The sequence below is a fragment of the Euprymna scolopes genome, chromosome 16 (assembly GCF_053919585.1).
Source record: "Euprymna scolopes isolate OS-2025 chromosome 16, ASM5391958v1, whole genome shotgun sequence".
NCBI classification, from domain to species: Eukaryota; Metazoa; Mollusca; class Cephalopoda; order Sepiida; family Sepiolidae; genus Euprymna; species Euprymna scolopes.
Genome location: NC_136497.1, coordinates 148241073 through 148255947, shown reverse-complemented (window position 1 = coordinate 148255947; position 14875 = coordinate 148241073).

Sequence of the window (14875 nt, the reverse complement as noted above, 5' to 3'; positions counted from 1 at the left end):
TTGTAAGTTAGGTTACTGGCTCTGATGAGTTACACTCTAACCACCCTTAATAACTGTGATACAGCGGAACAGTCCGTTTTTGGACAAGTGGCGGTGATCGCATAACTCATTGAAAGTGCCGAATGTCTATTAGCTAGTTGAAACTTAGATTACTGGCTTTAATGAGTTTCAGTCTAACCACACTTAATAACTTTGATACAGCGGAAGAGTCCGTCTGTTTCGCATAACTCATTGACAGTGTCGGGTGTCGATTAGCTAGTTGTAACTTCGTAGCCGAATGCCCCTTTAAGAAGAGACTTGAAGATAATAATTATTGTTATTTGTATTGTTATTCTTATCATCCAGCCATGGACGTGCAGAAATCCATTTCCAACTCAACTGTGTTAAAAAAACTTACTTCGAGACAAGAACGCCGACACTCGACTTCGCACCGATACGCGAATGACGATTCATAGAAATTAAAGCTGTTGATTCTATGTATTGAATGTTACAACTTTGCCCCCACTCCTACACACACCCAGACACAGCGACGAACGAACTCGGCGACGCTTTCGATTGTAAATGTAAGAGCGTTGTCGGCGGCGACAACCGGAAATGGCAAATCCTGTGTCAGTCAGATTTGTTTATTTCACGCCAATTTGAACTGCGAAATAATTCGTTTTAACTAATGAGACCTGTGGAAATTCTAAGGTTAATCCTTCGGAGTTAAGACAACAAAGCGTAAAAGTTAAAAAAAAAAAAATACAAAACAATATATAATATATAAATGTTACCAAAAGGCAAGATAAGTTACTCTTCTACCTACCTGAACAAGTGTTTTAAGTTCTGCTGCGATATTCGTTTTCAGCATACCTGAACAAACTGAGGGTTGGCCCCTTTCATACGCCGCCCGTTCAAACTGTTCAAACATGGTCGCCAGTGATTTACATTTCAAAATACACACATTAATAAAACTAGCTCCAAAACTATTTGTCTCTGCTAATTTTTATTGCGATATTCGTTTTCAGCATACCTGAACAAACTGAACGGTACGAGTTTTCCGGGTACGGTTTTTCCGGAGACGAGTTTTCCCGGGACAAGTTTTCCGGGCACTGGTATAAGTGCTATGGGTTCATCAGAGCACATCCCATTAAGGTACTTGTAAACAGGGATGCAACACTGAGGCGAGGGGACAGACTTTGGAGATTGACCTATAGCACAGCACGGGGCCTATTAGATAAGATACTCTTTCTGTTTTTGTTTTTGTGCTCAACGATAAAAACCGACTTCTTCATTTGTGTTTGCTTCTCATTTTGAATTTAGGAAAACTCGTCTCCGGAAAACTCGTCTCGGGAAAACTCGTCTCGGGAAAACTCGTCTCCGGAAAACTCGTCTCGGGAAAACTCATCCCCATTCGCTAGGTAGGAAAACTGGTCCCGTATTGAATAAATATCGATTGAAAACACATTTTATGATCGTTCTTGAAGGAGATATTGCTTTTTAAAATAGACTATAGCCCCCCCCCATAATATTTTTAAAAAATATTTTTATTTGTTTAATGTTTTTTTTTTTTTTTTTTTTCTACCTAACTGGCTAAGTTCTTAGTGGTTTCACTTATTTTAAAGCGTTTATTATGTTCATACAAAGTTAATTAAATAAATTTTTGGTTCTTATTTTAACGATGTTTTTTGGAGTCATAAAAACAATAATAAAAAAACAAAACAAAAAAATTAAAAACTGGGAGCGTTACTTTTTTGTTTTGGTTTTTTAATTATGATAGTTTTTTGTTGTTATGTTTTCGTTTTCTCTCATACCAAATGCAATGCACTCATGCGTTATTTAAAATTATAATTCTATCAATTATCAACATTTATTGTCGTCCTGTCAAATTCTGCAAAAATTAACTAATAAATCAAAAGCGAAATATTTTTTTGGCGCGAGAGATGCCATGTGCTAACAATCTCTCGTTAACTCATTTTTAATTTTTTTAATTTTTACTTCAAAATTCTAAAATCAATCATTCAGAGAAAAAGTAATCACTAAATAAATTTATTAATCAATTTTATTGAAAACTCCGCTATCGTTTATCAAGAATCTTTTTAATTTCATTTTTTGTTGGTTGTTTTTCCGAGGGAGATATAACCCCCCCCTCTCTAAATTATATTTAAAAAAATATTAAAATTTTGGTTTGTATTCTGTACACATAGATTCGAAAAATAATAAACTAGACAAAATGCTGTTAGAAATTCGCTCAATATATATTACCGTGACATAGGTTGACATATATTCGGTGTTTTTTTTAAATAGTATTTTGTCTAGTTTATTATTTATAACACCTATTCCCGAACTTACTGTGTTTAAGAGAGAGTCGGCCGCTATTTTGAATTGTCCAATACATCGGTAAACACTGTATGTTTTTCGAGCTGAATAAACATGTTACATGGAATAAAAACACGAAAAATATATCCAGTTTGGTAGGAAAGTAACTTATTTTGCCTTTGATAACATTTATTTGTTATATATTTGTTTTTTGACAATTTTTTCGAATCTATGTGTACAGTAATACAAACCCAAATCGATTTTACCCTTTTATAACAACAGTAAATAAGTAAATTCTTTTTATATTAATATAAAAAAATATGCGGTCTCGTTTATGAACATAATAAACGCTTTAAAATAAGTGAAACCACTAAGAACTTAGCCAGTTAGGTAGAAAACGGACACTTAGAAAATCGATTTTATTTAAAAAAAAAAAAAAAAAAAATTAAACAAGTAAAAATATTTTTTTGTTCAATATTATGCGGGGGGCTATAGTCTATTTTTAAAAAATAACAATTTCTCCTTCAAGAACGATCATAAAATGTGTTTTCAATCGATATTAATTCAATAAGGGACCAGTTTTCCTACCTAGCGAAAGGGGACGAGTTTTCCCGAGACGAGTTTTCCGGAGACGAGTTTTCCCGAGACGAGTTTTCCGGAGACGAGTTTTCCCGGGACGAGTTTTCCGGGCACCTCTCATTTTCGCTTTTGCTCTGATAAGAGTTTCGCTAATGTGAAAAAACAAAACATGTTCGAACGTTTGCTGACATTTATTGGATGTGTTGCTACCAGTATTTTGCTTAATTTTCGAGTTTGGAGCGATTATCGAGTCTCACAAGATGTCTGTAAAATGTCAGACACTTCTTTATTGTTTTAACTTAAAACTGTGCGCCATTTTTGTTTGTGTTAATTAAACGTTTTCAAATAAGTTAAAACAACAAAAATGTGATCTAGGTAGGCAGAAGCGTAACTTATCTTGCCTTTGGTTACATTCATTTTCTTATATATTTATTTGTTCACTACTTTTTCGTTTTCCTTTTATTGAATGCTAAATATTCGCCGTGGAATTTCCACGGGTCACGATTATTTCGTTTTATTAATCTTAAGTTTCATAGAATAAAACGTTCAGACACAACTTCGTCGAGCCATTTATTTAACTTCTGTTTGACCCCGGCACGTGCAGTGCAGAGAACCCGACCCTTTCTCCCCTTCCCCCACTTTCTCTCTTCTTCAGCTTGGTGACAAGAAGCGATGCTTATGTGTGCGTGCGTGCGTGTGTGTGTGTGTACGTGCGTGCGTGTGTGTGTGTGTGTGTATGTGTGTACGTGCGTGCGTATGTGTGTTGTCGGTTTCAACAAAATTTTAAAAAATAAAAACTTTTTTCCCCGACCGGTCGGGATTAGGGTTGTGAGGTGTGGTTAGAGTTTATGAAAATAAATGTTAGCAATAAAAACTTTTTAAAACCAAGTTAGAAAAAAGAAAACAATTTACTTCCCCACCAAATTATCGTATTATTGGAGCACCCGATTCTTCTTTTTTTTATGCGATGTAATAAACCATATTTTTGAGTAGGGTTGCCTCCTCTCTTTATTTTGGTTTGTATATTTTTCATGTTGCAAAAATGCTCCCGGGAGATCTTTTTAGGATTCTATAGGTTTGCTTTTTTTTCCACTTTTTATTATCTTCGAAAAATGTAAACAGGCAGTTTACGATTTGAAATGCATCATTAAAATGATAGTTCTTTCAACTTTATATTTTTATTTCGTCGTCTTCAAGTCCAATGTAAATAAGTTCTTGATGAGCCGTTCCTCTTAAATAATCCAATTTACCAAATTTACACTTCTAACGATTACTATGATATTGTCCATTGACTACTGTACACACTTTACTCCTTATCCTCGAGTGGCCTCTGGGGCTTGATAAGTAGTGATTCCTATATAAAATAAAAAAATATTTCACTACTTTGATGGTGAATCTATAGTCAGTCTGTGCTGATTTTCCTTGCGATATTCGTTTTCAGCATACCTGAACACACTGAGGGTTGCCCCCTTTCATATGCCGCCTGTTTAAACATGGTCGCCAGTGATTTACATTTCAAAATACACGCATTAATAAAACTAGCTCCAAAACTAGTAGTCTGTCTGTCTGTGCTAATTTTCCTTGTGATATTCGTTTTCAGCATACCTGAACAAACTGAGGGTTGGCCCCTTTCATACGCCGCCTGTTAAAACTGTCCAAACATGGTCGCCAGTGATTTACAATTCAAAATACACGCATTAATAAAACTTGCTCGAAAACTACTTGTCTCAGCTAATTTTCCTTGCGATATTCGTTTTCAGCATACCTGGACAAACTGAGGGTTGGCCCCTTTCATACGCCGCCTGTTAAAACTGTCCAAACATGGTCGCCAGTGATTTACATTTCAAAATACACGCATTAATAAAACTTGCTTTAAAGCTATTCGTCTCAGCTAATTTTCCTTGCGATATTCGTTTTCAGCATACCTGAACAAACTGAGGGTTGTCCCCTTTCATATGCTGCCTGTTCAAACATGGTCGCCAGTGATTTACATTTCAAAATACACGCATTAATAAAACTAGCTCCAAAACTATTTGTCTCTTGTCTCTGAACGTTCTGGACTAATTCGTTTGGCTATCCGTATAGAACATCACCAACATGACCTCCCACAACACAAAGGTCAGCCTAGTCGCCGCAATCTCCCAAGTATTAACTGAGCTTTCACCACCGCTTGTTTAAAAAGCATGCTCTCACTTTTGAGCCCGTATCGAGGCGGTGATTGAGGCTGAAGGTGGCTACATTGGATGCAAACTCTACGACATAGTCAAGTTACCTGAATTCATTTTTTTTTTCAGTAAACCTTTTAAAATAAGCTGTAGTGTTGTTTCTTTGTGGCGTGTATTTGGTTTCAAAGGGTTCAATTCAACACGTATCGTATTTAATTTATTTATATATATATATATATATATATATATATATATATATAATGACTGGGTCTTAAGGAAAACAAACGTTGAAACTTGTTTGTAATAATGAAAATGATGTTATCTTCCATCTTATTCAAGAGAAACAGAGAGAGACTACGCTATACTTCTTTCTTCTTCTGACTCACCCACAGGAAAAACAGAGGATGCCTTTAACGAAGTATAAAGAAAGACGGCAGTGGTGCAACTTCGTCGGATAAAGTATAAGTGGTGAACTGCGTTGTCCGCTGAAATATTTTCTCTGTAAAGAAGCAAAGGCTTTCTATAGCAACATCAAACAAGCATATAGAACAAGAATCTTCATCTATATTTCCTTTAAAATCTAAAGATGGCTCTGTTTTTGCCAAGGCTACAGATAAGGAAGAATATTGTTTTTGCTAATACATCCTTTATATATGTCCATAATGTGAAATGTCTGACCCACTCTTTATATATGTCCATAATGTGGAATGGCTGACCCACTCAAATAAGACAGATGATGAGGGAAGGTTCTGTTCTGATTTTGCGATTGCCTATGACCTCACTCAGATTGTTCACGCACCCACCCGTGTGCCTGATACTACTGGTCAGTATGCAAGCCTTCTAGACCTTTTTCTCACAACTTCCCCTGAGCTATGTTCATGTTCCGTTCTATCTCCCCTGGGATCCTTCGACCACTACGTTGTATCAGTTAAGATAAAAATGAAATGTAATAAATTTTTAAACGTACCGTACTATATATCGATACTCTATGGCTGACTTGGATAGCTTTCGTACATTCATATGTGATCTACCTCTGCATTCCATGTTTAAAAAGGAGATGTCCTTCATAATATCAGACCTGACGGAATGGTTAATTATAGGTATAGACCGATTCATACCATCTAAAAACTTCCAACAAAAACCTAATAGCCAGCTATGGTTCTCTCCAGAATGTGCTGCTGCCATTGCGCATAGAAATCACTTTTTCCATTGCTACCAACGTAATAGATGTACTAAAGCTGCCTTCAGGACTACCAGCAACCACTGTAAAAGAATAATAAAAAATGCAAAAGAAAGCTATATACTCAGTCCGTTAAATCCAAAGTAGCTGAGCAGCGGCTTGGTTCCCACCAGTTTTGGCAAATTGCAAACAGGATCCTGAACAGAAGCGTGCGTTCCATCCCAACCATCATCAATGGACCTGAGGTCATCTCGTCAGCATCAGACAAGGCCAAACTATTTGCCAAGAACTTTGCAGCTAATTCTAACCTATGTGACGAAGACCATCAACTCTCCGTATTTCCTCCTATAACACATCACACGCTATGCAACATACAAATATCTGTGCGTGGGGTTGCCAAGCTAATCAAGAACCTTGATTCCAGTAAAGCAACTGGCCCAGACGGCATTCTAATTATAGTGTTGAAAAAGCTTCAACCAGAACGTACCCCCCATACTTACAAAACTGTTTAAGCTTTACCTTAAGGAGAAATGCTTTCCAACACCTTGGAATACCTCGTCAGTATGCCCTGTATTTAAGAATTCAGGTGATAAGTCATCTCCCTCTCAGTACAGACCAATAAGTCTCCTGTGTGTCATGAGTAAGCTGCTGGAATCCATATTAAATAAAGAAGTGGTCAACCACCTCAGCAGAAATAACTTTCTTAGTGACATGCAATATGGTTCCCGTTCTGCTAGATCTACAGCAGATGTGCTAACGGTTATATCTCATAGGATTAGTGAATCTCTTGAAAAGGCTTCCTTTCTAGGGGCATTGCTCTTGACATATCAAAGGCCTTTGATAGAGTATGGCATAAGGGCGTACTTCACAATATTTCCAGCTACGGTATTACTGGAAAGGTTTTCTCAATCATTAAATCATTTCTCTCTGATAGGCTAATAAGAGTAGTGGTTGATGGGCAGAAATCAGAGGCCCACAGTATTAATGCTGGAGTCCCCCAGGGGTCCATCCTAGGCCAAACTCTCTTCCTGATCTACATCAATGATCTCCCAAAACACATACTTAAATCATTCGTAGTCATCTATGCTGATGGCACGACCATCTATGGCAACACATCAAAGGCCGTAAATGACAAAGTTCTCTCTGATTCTCTCTCTTCTGATCTTGAGCGCGTGGTACAATGGGGGAAGAGGTGGCTGGTCACTTTTAATGCATCCAAAACCGAGCTTCTATCTTTGCATCATCAACGCTCTGATCCTCATCTAGCATCAATTGAAATGGATGGCTCTCGTCTTGGGGAGGCTTCATGTTTTGACAAGCTTCTGGGGTTGACCTTTACTCCTGATCTGAAATGGAACACGTACATCAAATTTGTTGCCAGGGACGCTGGGAAAATGGTGGGATCCTTCTACCGCTCCAGAAGATATCTCACTACTGATGCAATTCTCTATCCGTATAAAAGCCAAGTACATCCAAAGATTGAGTACTGCTGCCACATTTGGGCAGGAGCTGCTAAAAACAGCATATCCTGCCTTGGCAGAGTACAAAATAGACTTCGTGGTTTAGTGGGGGATGCCTTTTCTCTTCCCTGCAACCTCTCTCCCACAGAAGAGACGTTGCGAGCCTGTCTTTGTTTTATCGTTATTTCCATGGCAGGTGCTCGTCTGAACTCCAATCCTTCGTCCCCCTCTCGCCAAGCTTTCACGAGAAATACCCGTCTGGCTGAAACTACTGTCAATAATTTCCCCCACTCTTTATCTGTGCCTAAATCCAAACGTAGATTCCATGAGCAAAGCTTCTTTCGTAGAACTGCACGCCAGTGGAACTCTCTGCCGCTTGCCTGTTTCCCACCTGACTACAACTTGGACGTCTTCAAGTCCAACATAAACGAACTCCTGACAAACCGCCCCCTTAAGTAAGATACTCTTTCAAATCCCCGAATACTAATGATTACTACAATACTATCTCACTGATTACTGTACGCGCAATAACCCGTATCCCTGAGTGGTCTTCAGGCCTTGATAAATGGTTACCCCCATGTAAAAAAAAAAAATTAAACAGTAATTTCAATATTATTGAAGAAATGGTGGTTATCTACATCCTTAATGAGAAGTTAATACTTGAAAAGCACCAGGTTTTAATGGGACACCAATAAAGCGGTTGCATTTTGTCAGTGAAAATATTTATAAAGCAATGCCTCGTCTAAATCTTGCCGATAGTAATTTAACTTAATGCTAAGACAAAGAGAAAGAATATAAGTTAAAATATGGTGATTGAAGGTAAGATGCTGACAAATATTCAGTTTTATCAACTGCGTGTGCCTATACTCTGTGTATCGCTTTATTGCAGATCAATATTTTTTTAATTTGGAAATGGCTATGACACGCAGAGAATTTAAATTTGCTTTAACACTGAAAGAGCATAACAAGGTGCCCTATTTCCCGTATTCTTGTTGAATTTGAACAAATACTTTGAAAGTTCTGCTAATTTTTTCTATTTTCTGGTAATTTTAACTGTGTATCACTTTATTTCAACTGTCTAAAAGTGTATATTTTCGTTAATAAAACAATATTTTAACTTTATATTTCTACTATATGAAATAAAGGAGATATTTAGTAACAATATAAACCAAAAACAAGAACGAATTTAAATCACTCTGAATGCCTCTTGTCAACTGATGATGTCAATCGGCGGATTTGAGATTATGTGATGCTGTAGGAAACTTCCAAAATCTTCCTACAAAGTTCACCCTTTCGGCGAAAACTAAACACTTCCTTCGTAAACTTTCATATTTATTCGTTACCAGAGCTGCTAAATCCGGTTTATATTTGGGGAACAAGGTGGCCATGTCATCAAATTTTCGCCACTAAGGCCTTTTTTTTTTTTTTTTACAAGGGTGTCACCACTTATCAAGGCCGAGAGGCCACTCGAGGATAAGGGTTAATAGGTATACATTAGTCATTGTGATTTTAGTATAGTAAACAGTGGGAATTTTGAAACTTGGATAACTTAGGGGGACGATTCAATTAGAACTTGTTCACATTGGACTTTTTCTTTTTTTTTCCATAGGTATAAACTCATTATCAAGGCCAAGAGGCCACTCAAGGATAAGGGTTAAAGAGTGTACAGTAGAAATTGGACAATATGATAATCATTAGTAATGAAAATTTGGTAAATTTGATAACTTATATGGAACGGCTCATCAAGAACTTATTTACGTTAGACTTGAAGACAACCATATTGTAGTCAGCCGGAAAGCAGGAAAACGGAAGACAATTCCACAGGCGTGCAGTTCTAATAAAAAAGCTTTGTTCATGGAATCTACGTTTAGGTTTAGGCACAGATAAAAAGGCCTAAGGAGTTATGGTAAGATGTTGTAACCTTGACTGAGTGCGATGGCGCATTGTCGTGTATAAAATGTAATTTCCGGTGACGCACCAATGGAAGGTCCTCAAGCCATGGTGATAAATGCTCATTAAAAAATAAAATATGAGACTTGATTGACACTCGAAATGGTCTAATTACTTCGTCGCAGATTATTCCAGCCCTGCAATATGGCTAAAATTCAGTCTGGGTTTACAAATAGTCTTAACATACTTTTCTCCGCTCTCCAATTAAAAATGTAAAGATGGCAAGGTATCGTTGTACCAATTTTTTATGGAACTGATGTTTTCGACGCCAGCTGTTGTGATAAATCCCGAGTATTCTTGGAAAATTTGGATGTCCTCTCCCTTTTGTGGAAACGTTGGGGAAGTTGCATATGAAGGCCCGATTAAACCACAACAACCTTGACACTTCAAAAGCATGTGGACCCGATCTCATCCCAGCTGTGCTATTAAAAAAAGTACTCAGCCGAAGTAGCTCCAGTTCTCTCTAAACTCAACAACAAATTCCTAAATGAATCTTGCTTTCCGGGCTGTTAGAAAACTGCTTCTGTGGTGCCAGTATTTAAGAATTCTGGCGAAAGAACTGACCCATCAAATTATCGCTCCATTAGCCTCCTCCCACTTTTCGCCAAAATATTTAAGACCATAATTAACCATGCTCTAGTCTATCACCTTACAGATGCTAAACTTCTGACTGACCAACAGTATGAATTTAGACAAGGCCGTTCCACAGCAGACATCCTCACTGTAATCTCTGAACGTATATACCATTCACTAGACTAAGCGGGGGAAGGCAGAGCGGAAACTCTTGATATATCTAAGGCTTTTGAGAGGGTATGGCATGAGGGTCTCTTCAGGAAAATTAGATCGTACGGTATCACTGGTAGAATACTTAACATAGTTCAATCCTTCTTAGATAAGAGAAAAATCCAGGTTGTCCTCGACGGTCGAACATCTAAACAGTGTAATATAAATGCGGGAGTGCCTCAGGGGTCTATCCTTGGACCTCTATTGTTCCTGATGTTTATAAATAACCTCCCCGACAAAATTGCCTCTGGGATGGGTATGTATGCTGATGACGCCACACTCTATAACAGGCATGACAGGAAAACAAATGAACACATATCTAACGAAATGGCAAAAACACTAGAGGATGACCTCCAATCTGTAGTGGAATGGGGACAAAAATGGATGGTCACATTCAATGCTGCCAAGACTGAACTAGTTTACTTCAATAATTACAAGAAACCTTCTCTGCCACCAATAGCAATGGCCAATGACTCTTTCTCTGAGAGTACATCTTTCAAACTCCTTGGCCTAACGTTCACTGGAAACATAAGTTGGAACAATTACATTGAAAGCATTGACAGGGCCGCTGCGAAGAAGGTAGGGTCTCTCTACCGTGCTAGAAAACTACTAACACTCGAAAGTATCCTGTACCTCTATAAGTCCAATATTCGCCCATGTATGGAGTATTACTATCACATTTGGGCTGGTGCATCTGCTACTAGTCTCTCGCTCCTAGACAAGGCTCAAAAGAGAGTCGCAAATCTGATAGGCCCTGAACTGGAATCTAGACTTCAGCCTCTGTCCTATCGACGAAATATTGCATCCCTCTGCTTATTCTATAAGTATTATAATGGTGAATGCTCTGACGAACTGCATACACTTGTGCCCCCACGACGTAGACACCCTCGACAAACACGACAGGAAGCTAAATCCCACCCCCACGCAGTAGAGATCCCTAGATGTAAAAGATATTTCTACTTCAGTAATTTCTTCCCCAGAACCGTTAGACTCTGGAATTCAATTCCAGATCCCTGCTTCCCCAACTGTACTGACATGCAGAAGTTCAAATGTAACGTGAACCGACATCTTGCCCAAATCTCTGCATAGTACCCCAGTAGTTGCTGCCTCTGATAGTAGCCCCCTACACCAAAGTGGCAATTTGCCTTGTTTGGGGTGAAAATATAATAAAAAAAACTTTGCTGATATATTGTTCGAACCAATATTAGTAGACAATGGAGTCAAGCAAGGTGGCATATCAGTAACCACGCTTTTTAAAAAAATTACTTTACTACAATTCTTTTTTATACTTTTAAAGACATTGATGTCGGGGTTTCCTTGCGTTTTCAAGGTTCTATCAGACTATTCAATCGTCGACGTTTGAGTGAAAATTAAAAAACTTTCCTATCATACGTGAGTTGCTGTCTGAAGAAGACGCAGATCTTGTGGCACACTCGTAGGGGAGGAGATGCAGCCTCGGGTTATATGGATAAATTTTCGAAAGCTCGTGTGCAATACGGGCGGAAGTTGAAGGTTTATGATACTTTTAAATATTTTGGTATTTTGCTGAGTAGATATCGAACGTTAGATTCTGAAATAACTCACAGATTAGTTCTGCTTTCGGAAGGTTTGAGAAACGTGTCCAGTCGATTGGGGATATTAAGAAAACCAAAGAAGCATGTGTCTTGCCTTGTCTACTGGATGCATCAGAAACATCGACTATATATCAAAAGCATTTTAAAGTTCTAGAAAAGAGTCATCCAAAGTGCATACGTAAATACCGAACATAAGTTAGAAGCCCTTTACACCTGAGACTGTCATCCTTAAGCATTCCAACAATTAAAATCAATCATTAAAGATCAAATTCGTTGAACTGGGCACTTAGTGAGCATGAGAGATGGAATAATATAAAAACAGCTGCATTATGGTGAGCTTTCCATCGAAAAGAGACATTGGTACACACTTTAAACAAGGTTTAAGAGTGCACAGAGTAATACCCTGACGTTGATGGGCATTTAATGTGAATAGCTGAAAAATTCAAACTTTTGATTGATACAAGTGGTGCTAAGTAACAATTGAAATATGCAGAAAGTTTGATAAGAAGCATGTTAAGAATGCGCTCTCACAAAGCAAGATGAATCTGCAGTTCCTGCTGACTTTCAACAAGAACTGAATGTGCAAATTTTGGCAGATTTAATCTGTTTAAAGCTGGCATTGTGGCGCACGTGAAGTCACACCAGCTAAGACTCGACCAATACTTTTATGAGAATATGCTGCCGCCCAGATCGCACAGGTATTGTGGTGCTATTTGATTGGTCTGTAAATGTGACGTATAGACAGTAAAAGGAACATATAGTCTCTCTATAAGCACTACCAAATACTGGCAAGTTCCCCAACCACATCTGGAAAAGATTATGCAAGAATATAATTGGACTGAAGAGTCATCTACGTGCACATGGGCACCCAACATCAACCTGAGGAGATGGCAAGCTTCTGTCAAGGATTGGTAATCATATATACAGGGTAGAACGATAAAGTTGTCGCCCTAAATACAACAATACAGCGTTATCGACAAAAAAATCAATTCAGGTAATTTGATTATGTAGTAGAGCTAACATCAATTCAATGTAACCGCCGTGTCGATACGGGTCCGGAACTGGAAGCAACCTTTTCCATATAGCGCCAGTGGAAGCTTGGCGAATACGCAGCGGATGGCGGCGATCAAGCTGGTTTTGGTGTTGCGGGAGGTTATGTTGGTGATGTTCTCCACATATGACCAAATGAAGTATTTCAGCGGGATCAGGTCTGGGAAAGAGGTGGGAGCAGGAACAAAAGGATACAAAGTTGTAGCACAAAGTCCTACTTCCACACACAGGGTTTGCCAGCGGCAACTTCATGGCACCGGGGGATCACCAGACTTTTAGCACATCCAGGTACACTTTGGTGTTGACTTTTAAGCCGACTTCAAAAATGTGAGGTGGCTTGATGTTGCCCTCATTTTAAATAACAGTAAAGTTTGTTTTCAACATCCTGTGTACGTCCCTTTTATTAGTGGCAATCCAGCGATGCATTTTGAGGGTGCTCGCAATTGTCATGTTTTATCGTGCCACCCTGTATATATGCGTGTATGTATATACCAAATGATTTTGAAGAGTTCGGATTAATATTTATTTATTCGTTGTATCTAGCGGTTGTATTTTGAAATGTTTGAACTGTGCGTAGGCAACGCGAGAATAACGTCAAGGATGAGAGTTCATATAGAAACGTTGTTTTAATTTGACGTTATTATCGCGTTGCCTACGCACAGTTCAAACATTTCAAAATACAACTACTAGAAACAAGGCGCGGCTCTTTATAAACAGACATCTTTCTCCAAATTTATAACATGGCAAGGAAGAAGAAAAAAACAACAGAAACAAAACAACATACTGAAGATGGAGTATACCTCTGAAATATATTTGTGATAAAATTCAAACTAATAAAATATTTGTTTATTTCCCTAATATTACGTTGTGATTTTGGCTTTCAAGCGCACTTGAGGTCCTGGATATGACCTTAAACTATATCCAGTGGTGAGGCCCCAGCTTGTGGGCTTTGGGGAGTGTGGAGCCACCCTTTAATTGTCATTGTACCCAGGTTCACTCTGACCCGGAGTGGTAGTACCTGTTAGGGTCCCAACTATGGGTTAAATAGAAACCGACGTGAAAACAACAAATATATTCTATTAAAAAAAATTTCTTCATAATCTTTGGATTCGGCATTAAATAACCTGAAAAGGGTTGAGATGCCGTAAAACAAAAACAACCAACCAACCAAGCGCACTTGATGCGTATTTTATTTTATTCAAATTAAAACAACGTCTCTATATGAACTCTCATCCTTGATATATATATGTGTGTGTGTGTGTGTGTGTGTGTGTGCGTGTGTATATATATTAATATATATATATATATATATATATATATATATATATATATAAATTTAAAGGAGATTAGAATAATACTCTAAAGAGCTAAGTGTATTTTAATGTAATAGTGCAATTACTAGTTTAATTAAAATACAGGAAATGCTCGTTGTAATTTATATATATAATAAGCTCGATAGTTAAATGTCCTAGAGCTAATTCAATATTAAGTAATATGATTTATAATTTTAAAATTAAAAAAAATTTTTTTTAATTTAAAAATCAAATTTTAATTAAATTAAAAATCAGTTTCATAAGAAGGAACAACAACAAAGTCAATTATCCGTACGATCGTTTCGGAAATCCGTGCTTTTTATTTGTGGTATACATGAAGTCACGTAGCACAATTATACATAGTTTTTTTGGTAAGCACAGTCTCCTCATCAGCAAATTTAGGAGGATTTCTATTGAATTTAAAAGACACCAAAAATAAACCAATTCAAATTTATTTTTGGTGTCTTTTAAATTCAATAGAAATCCTCCTGACTTCATGTATACCACAAATAAAAAGCACGGA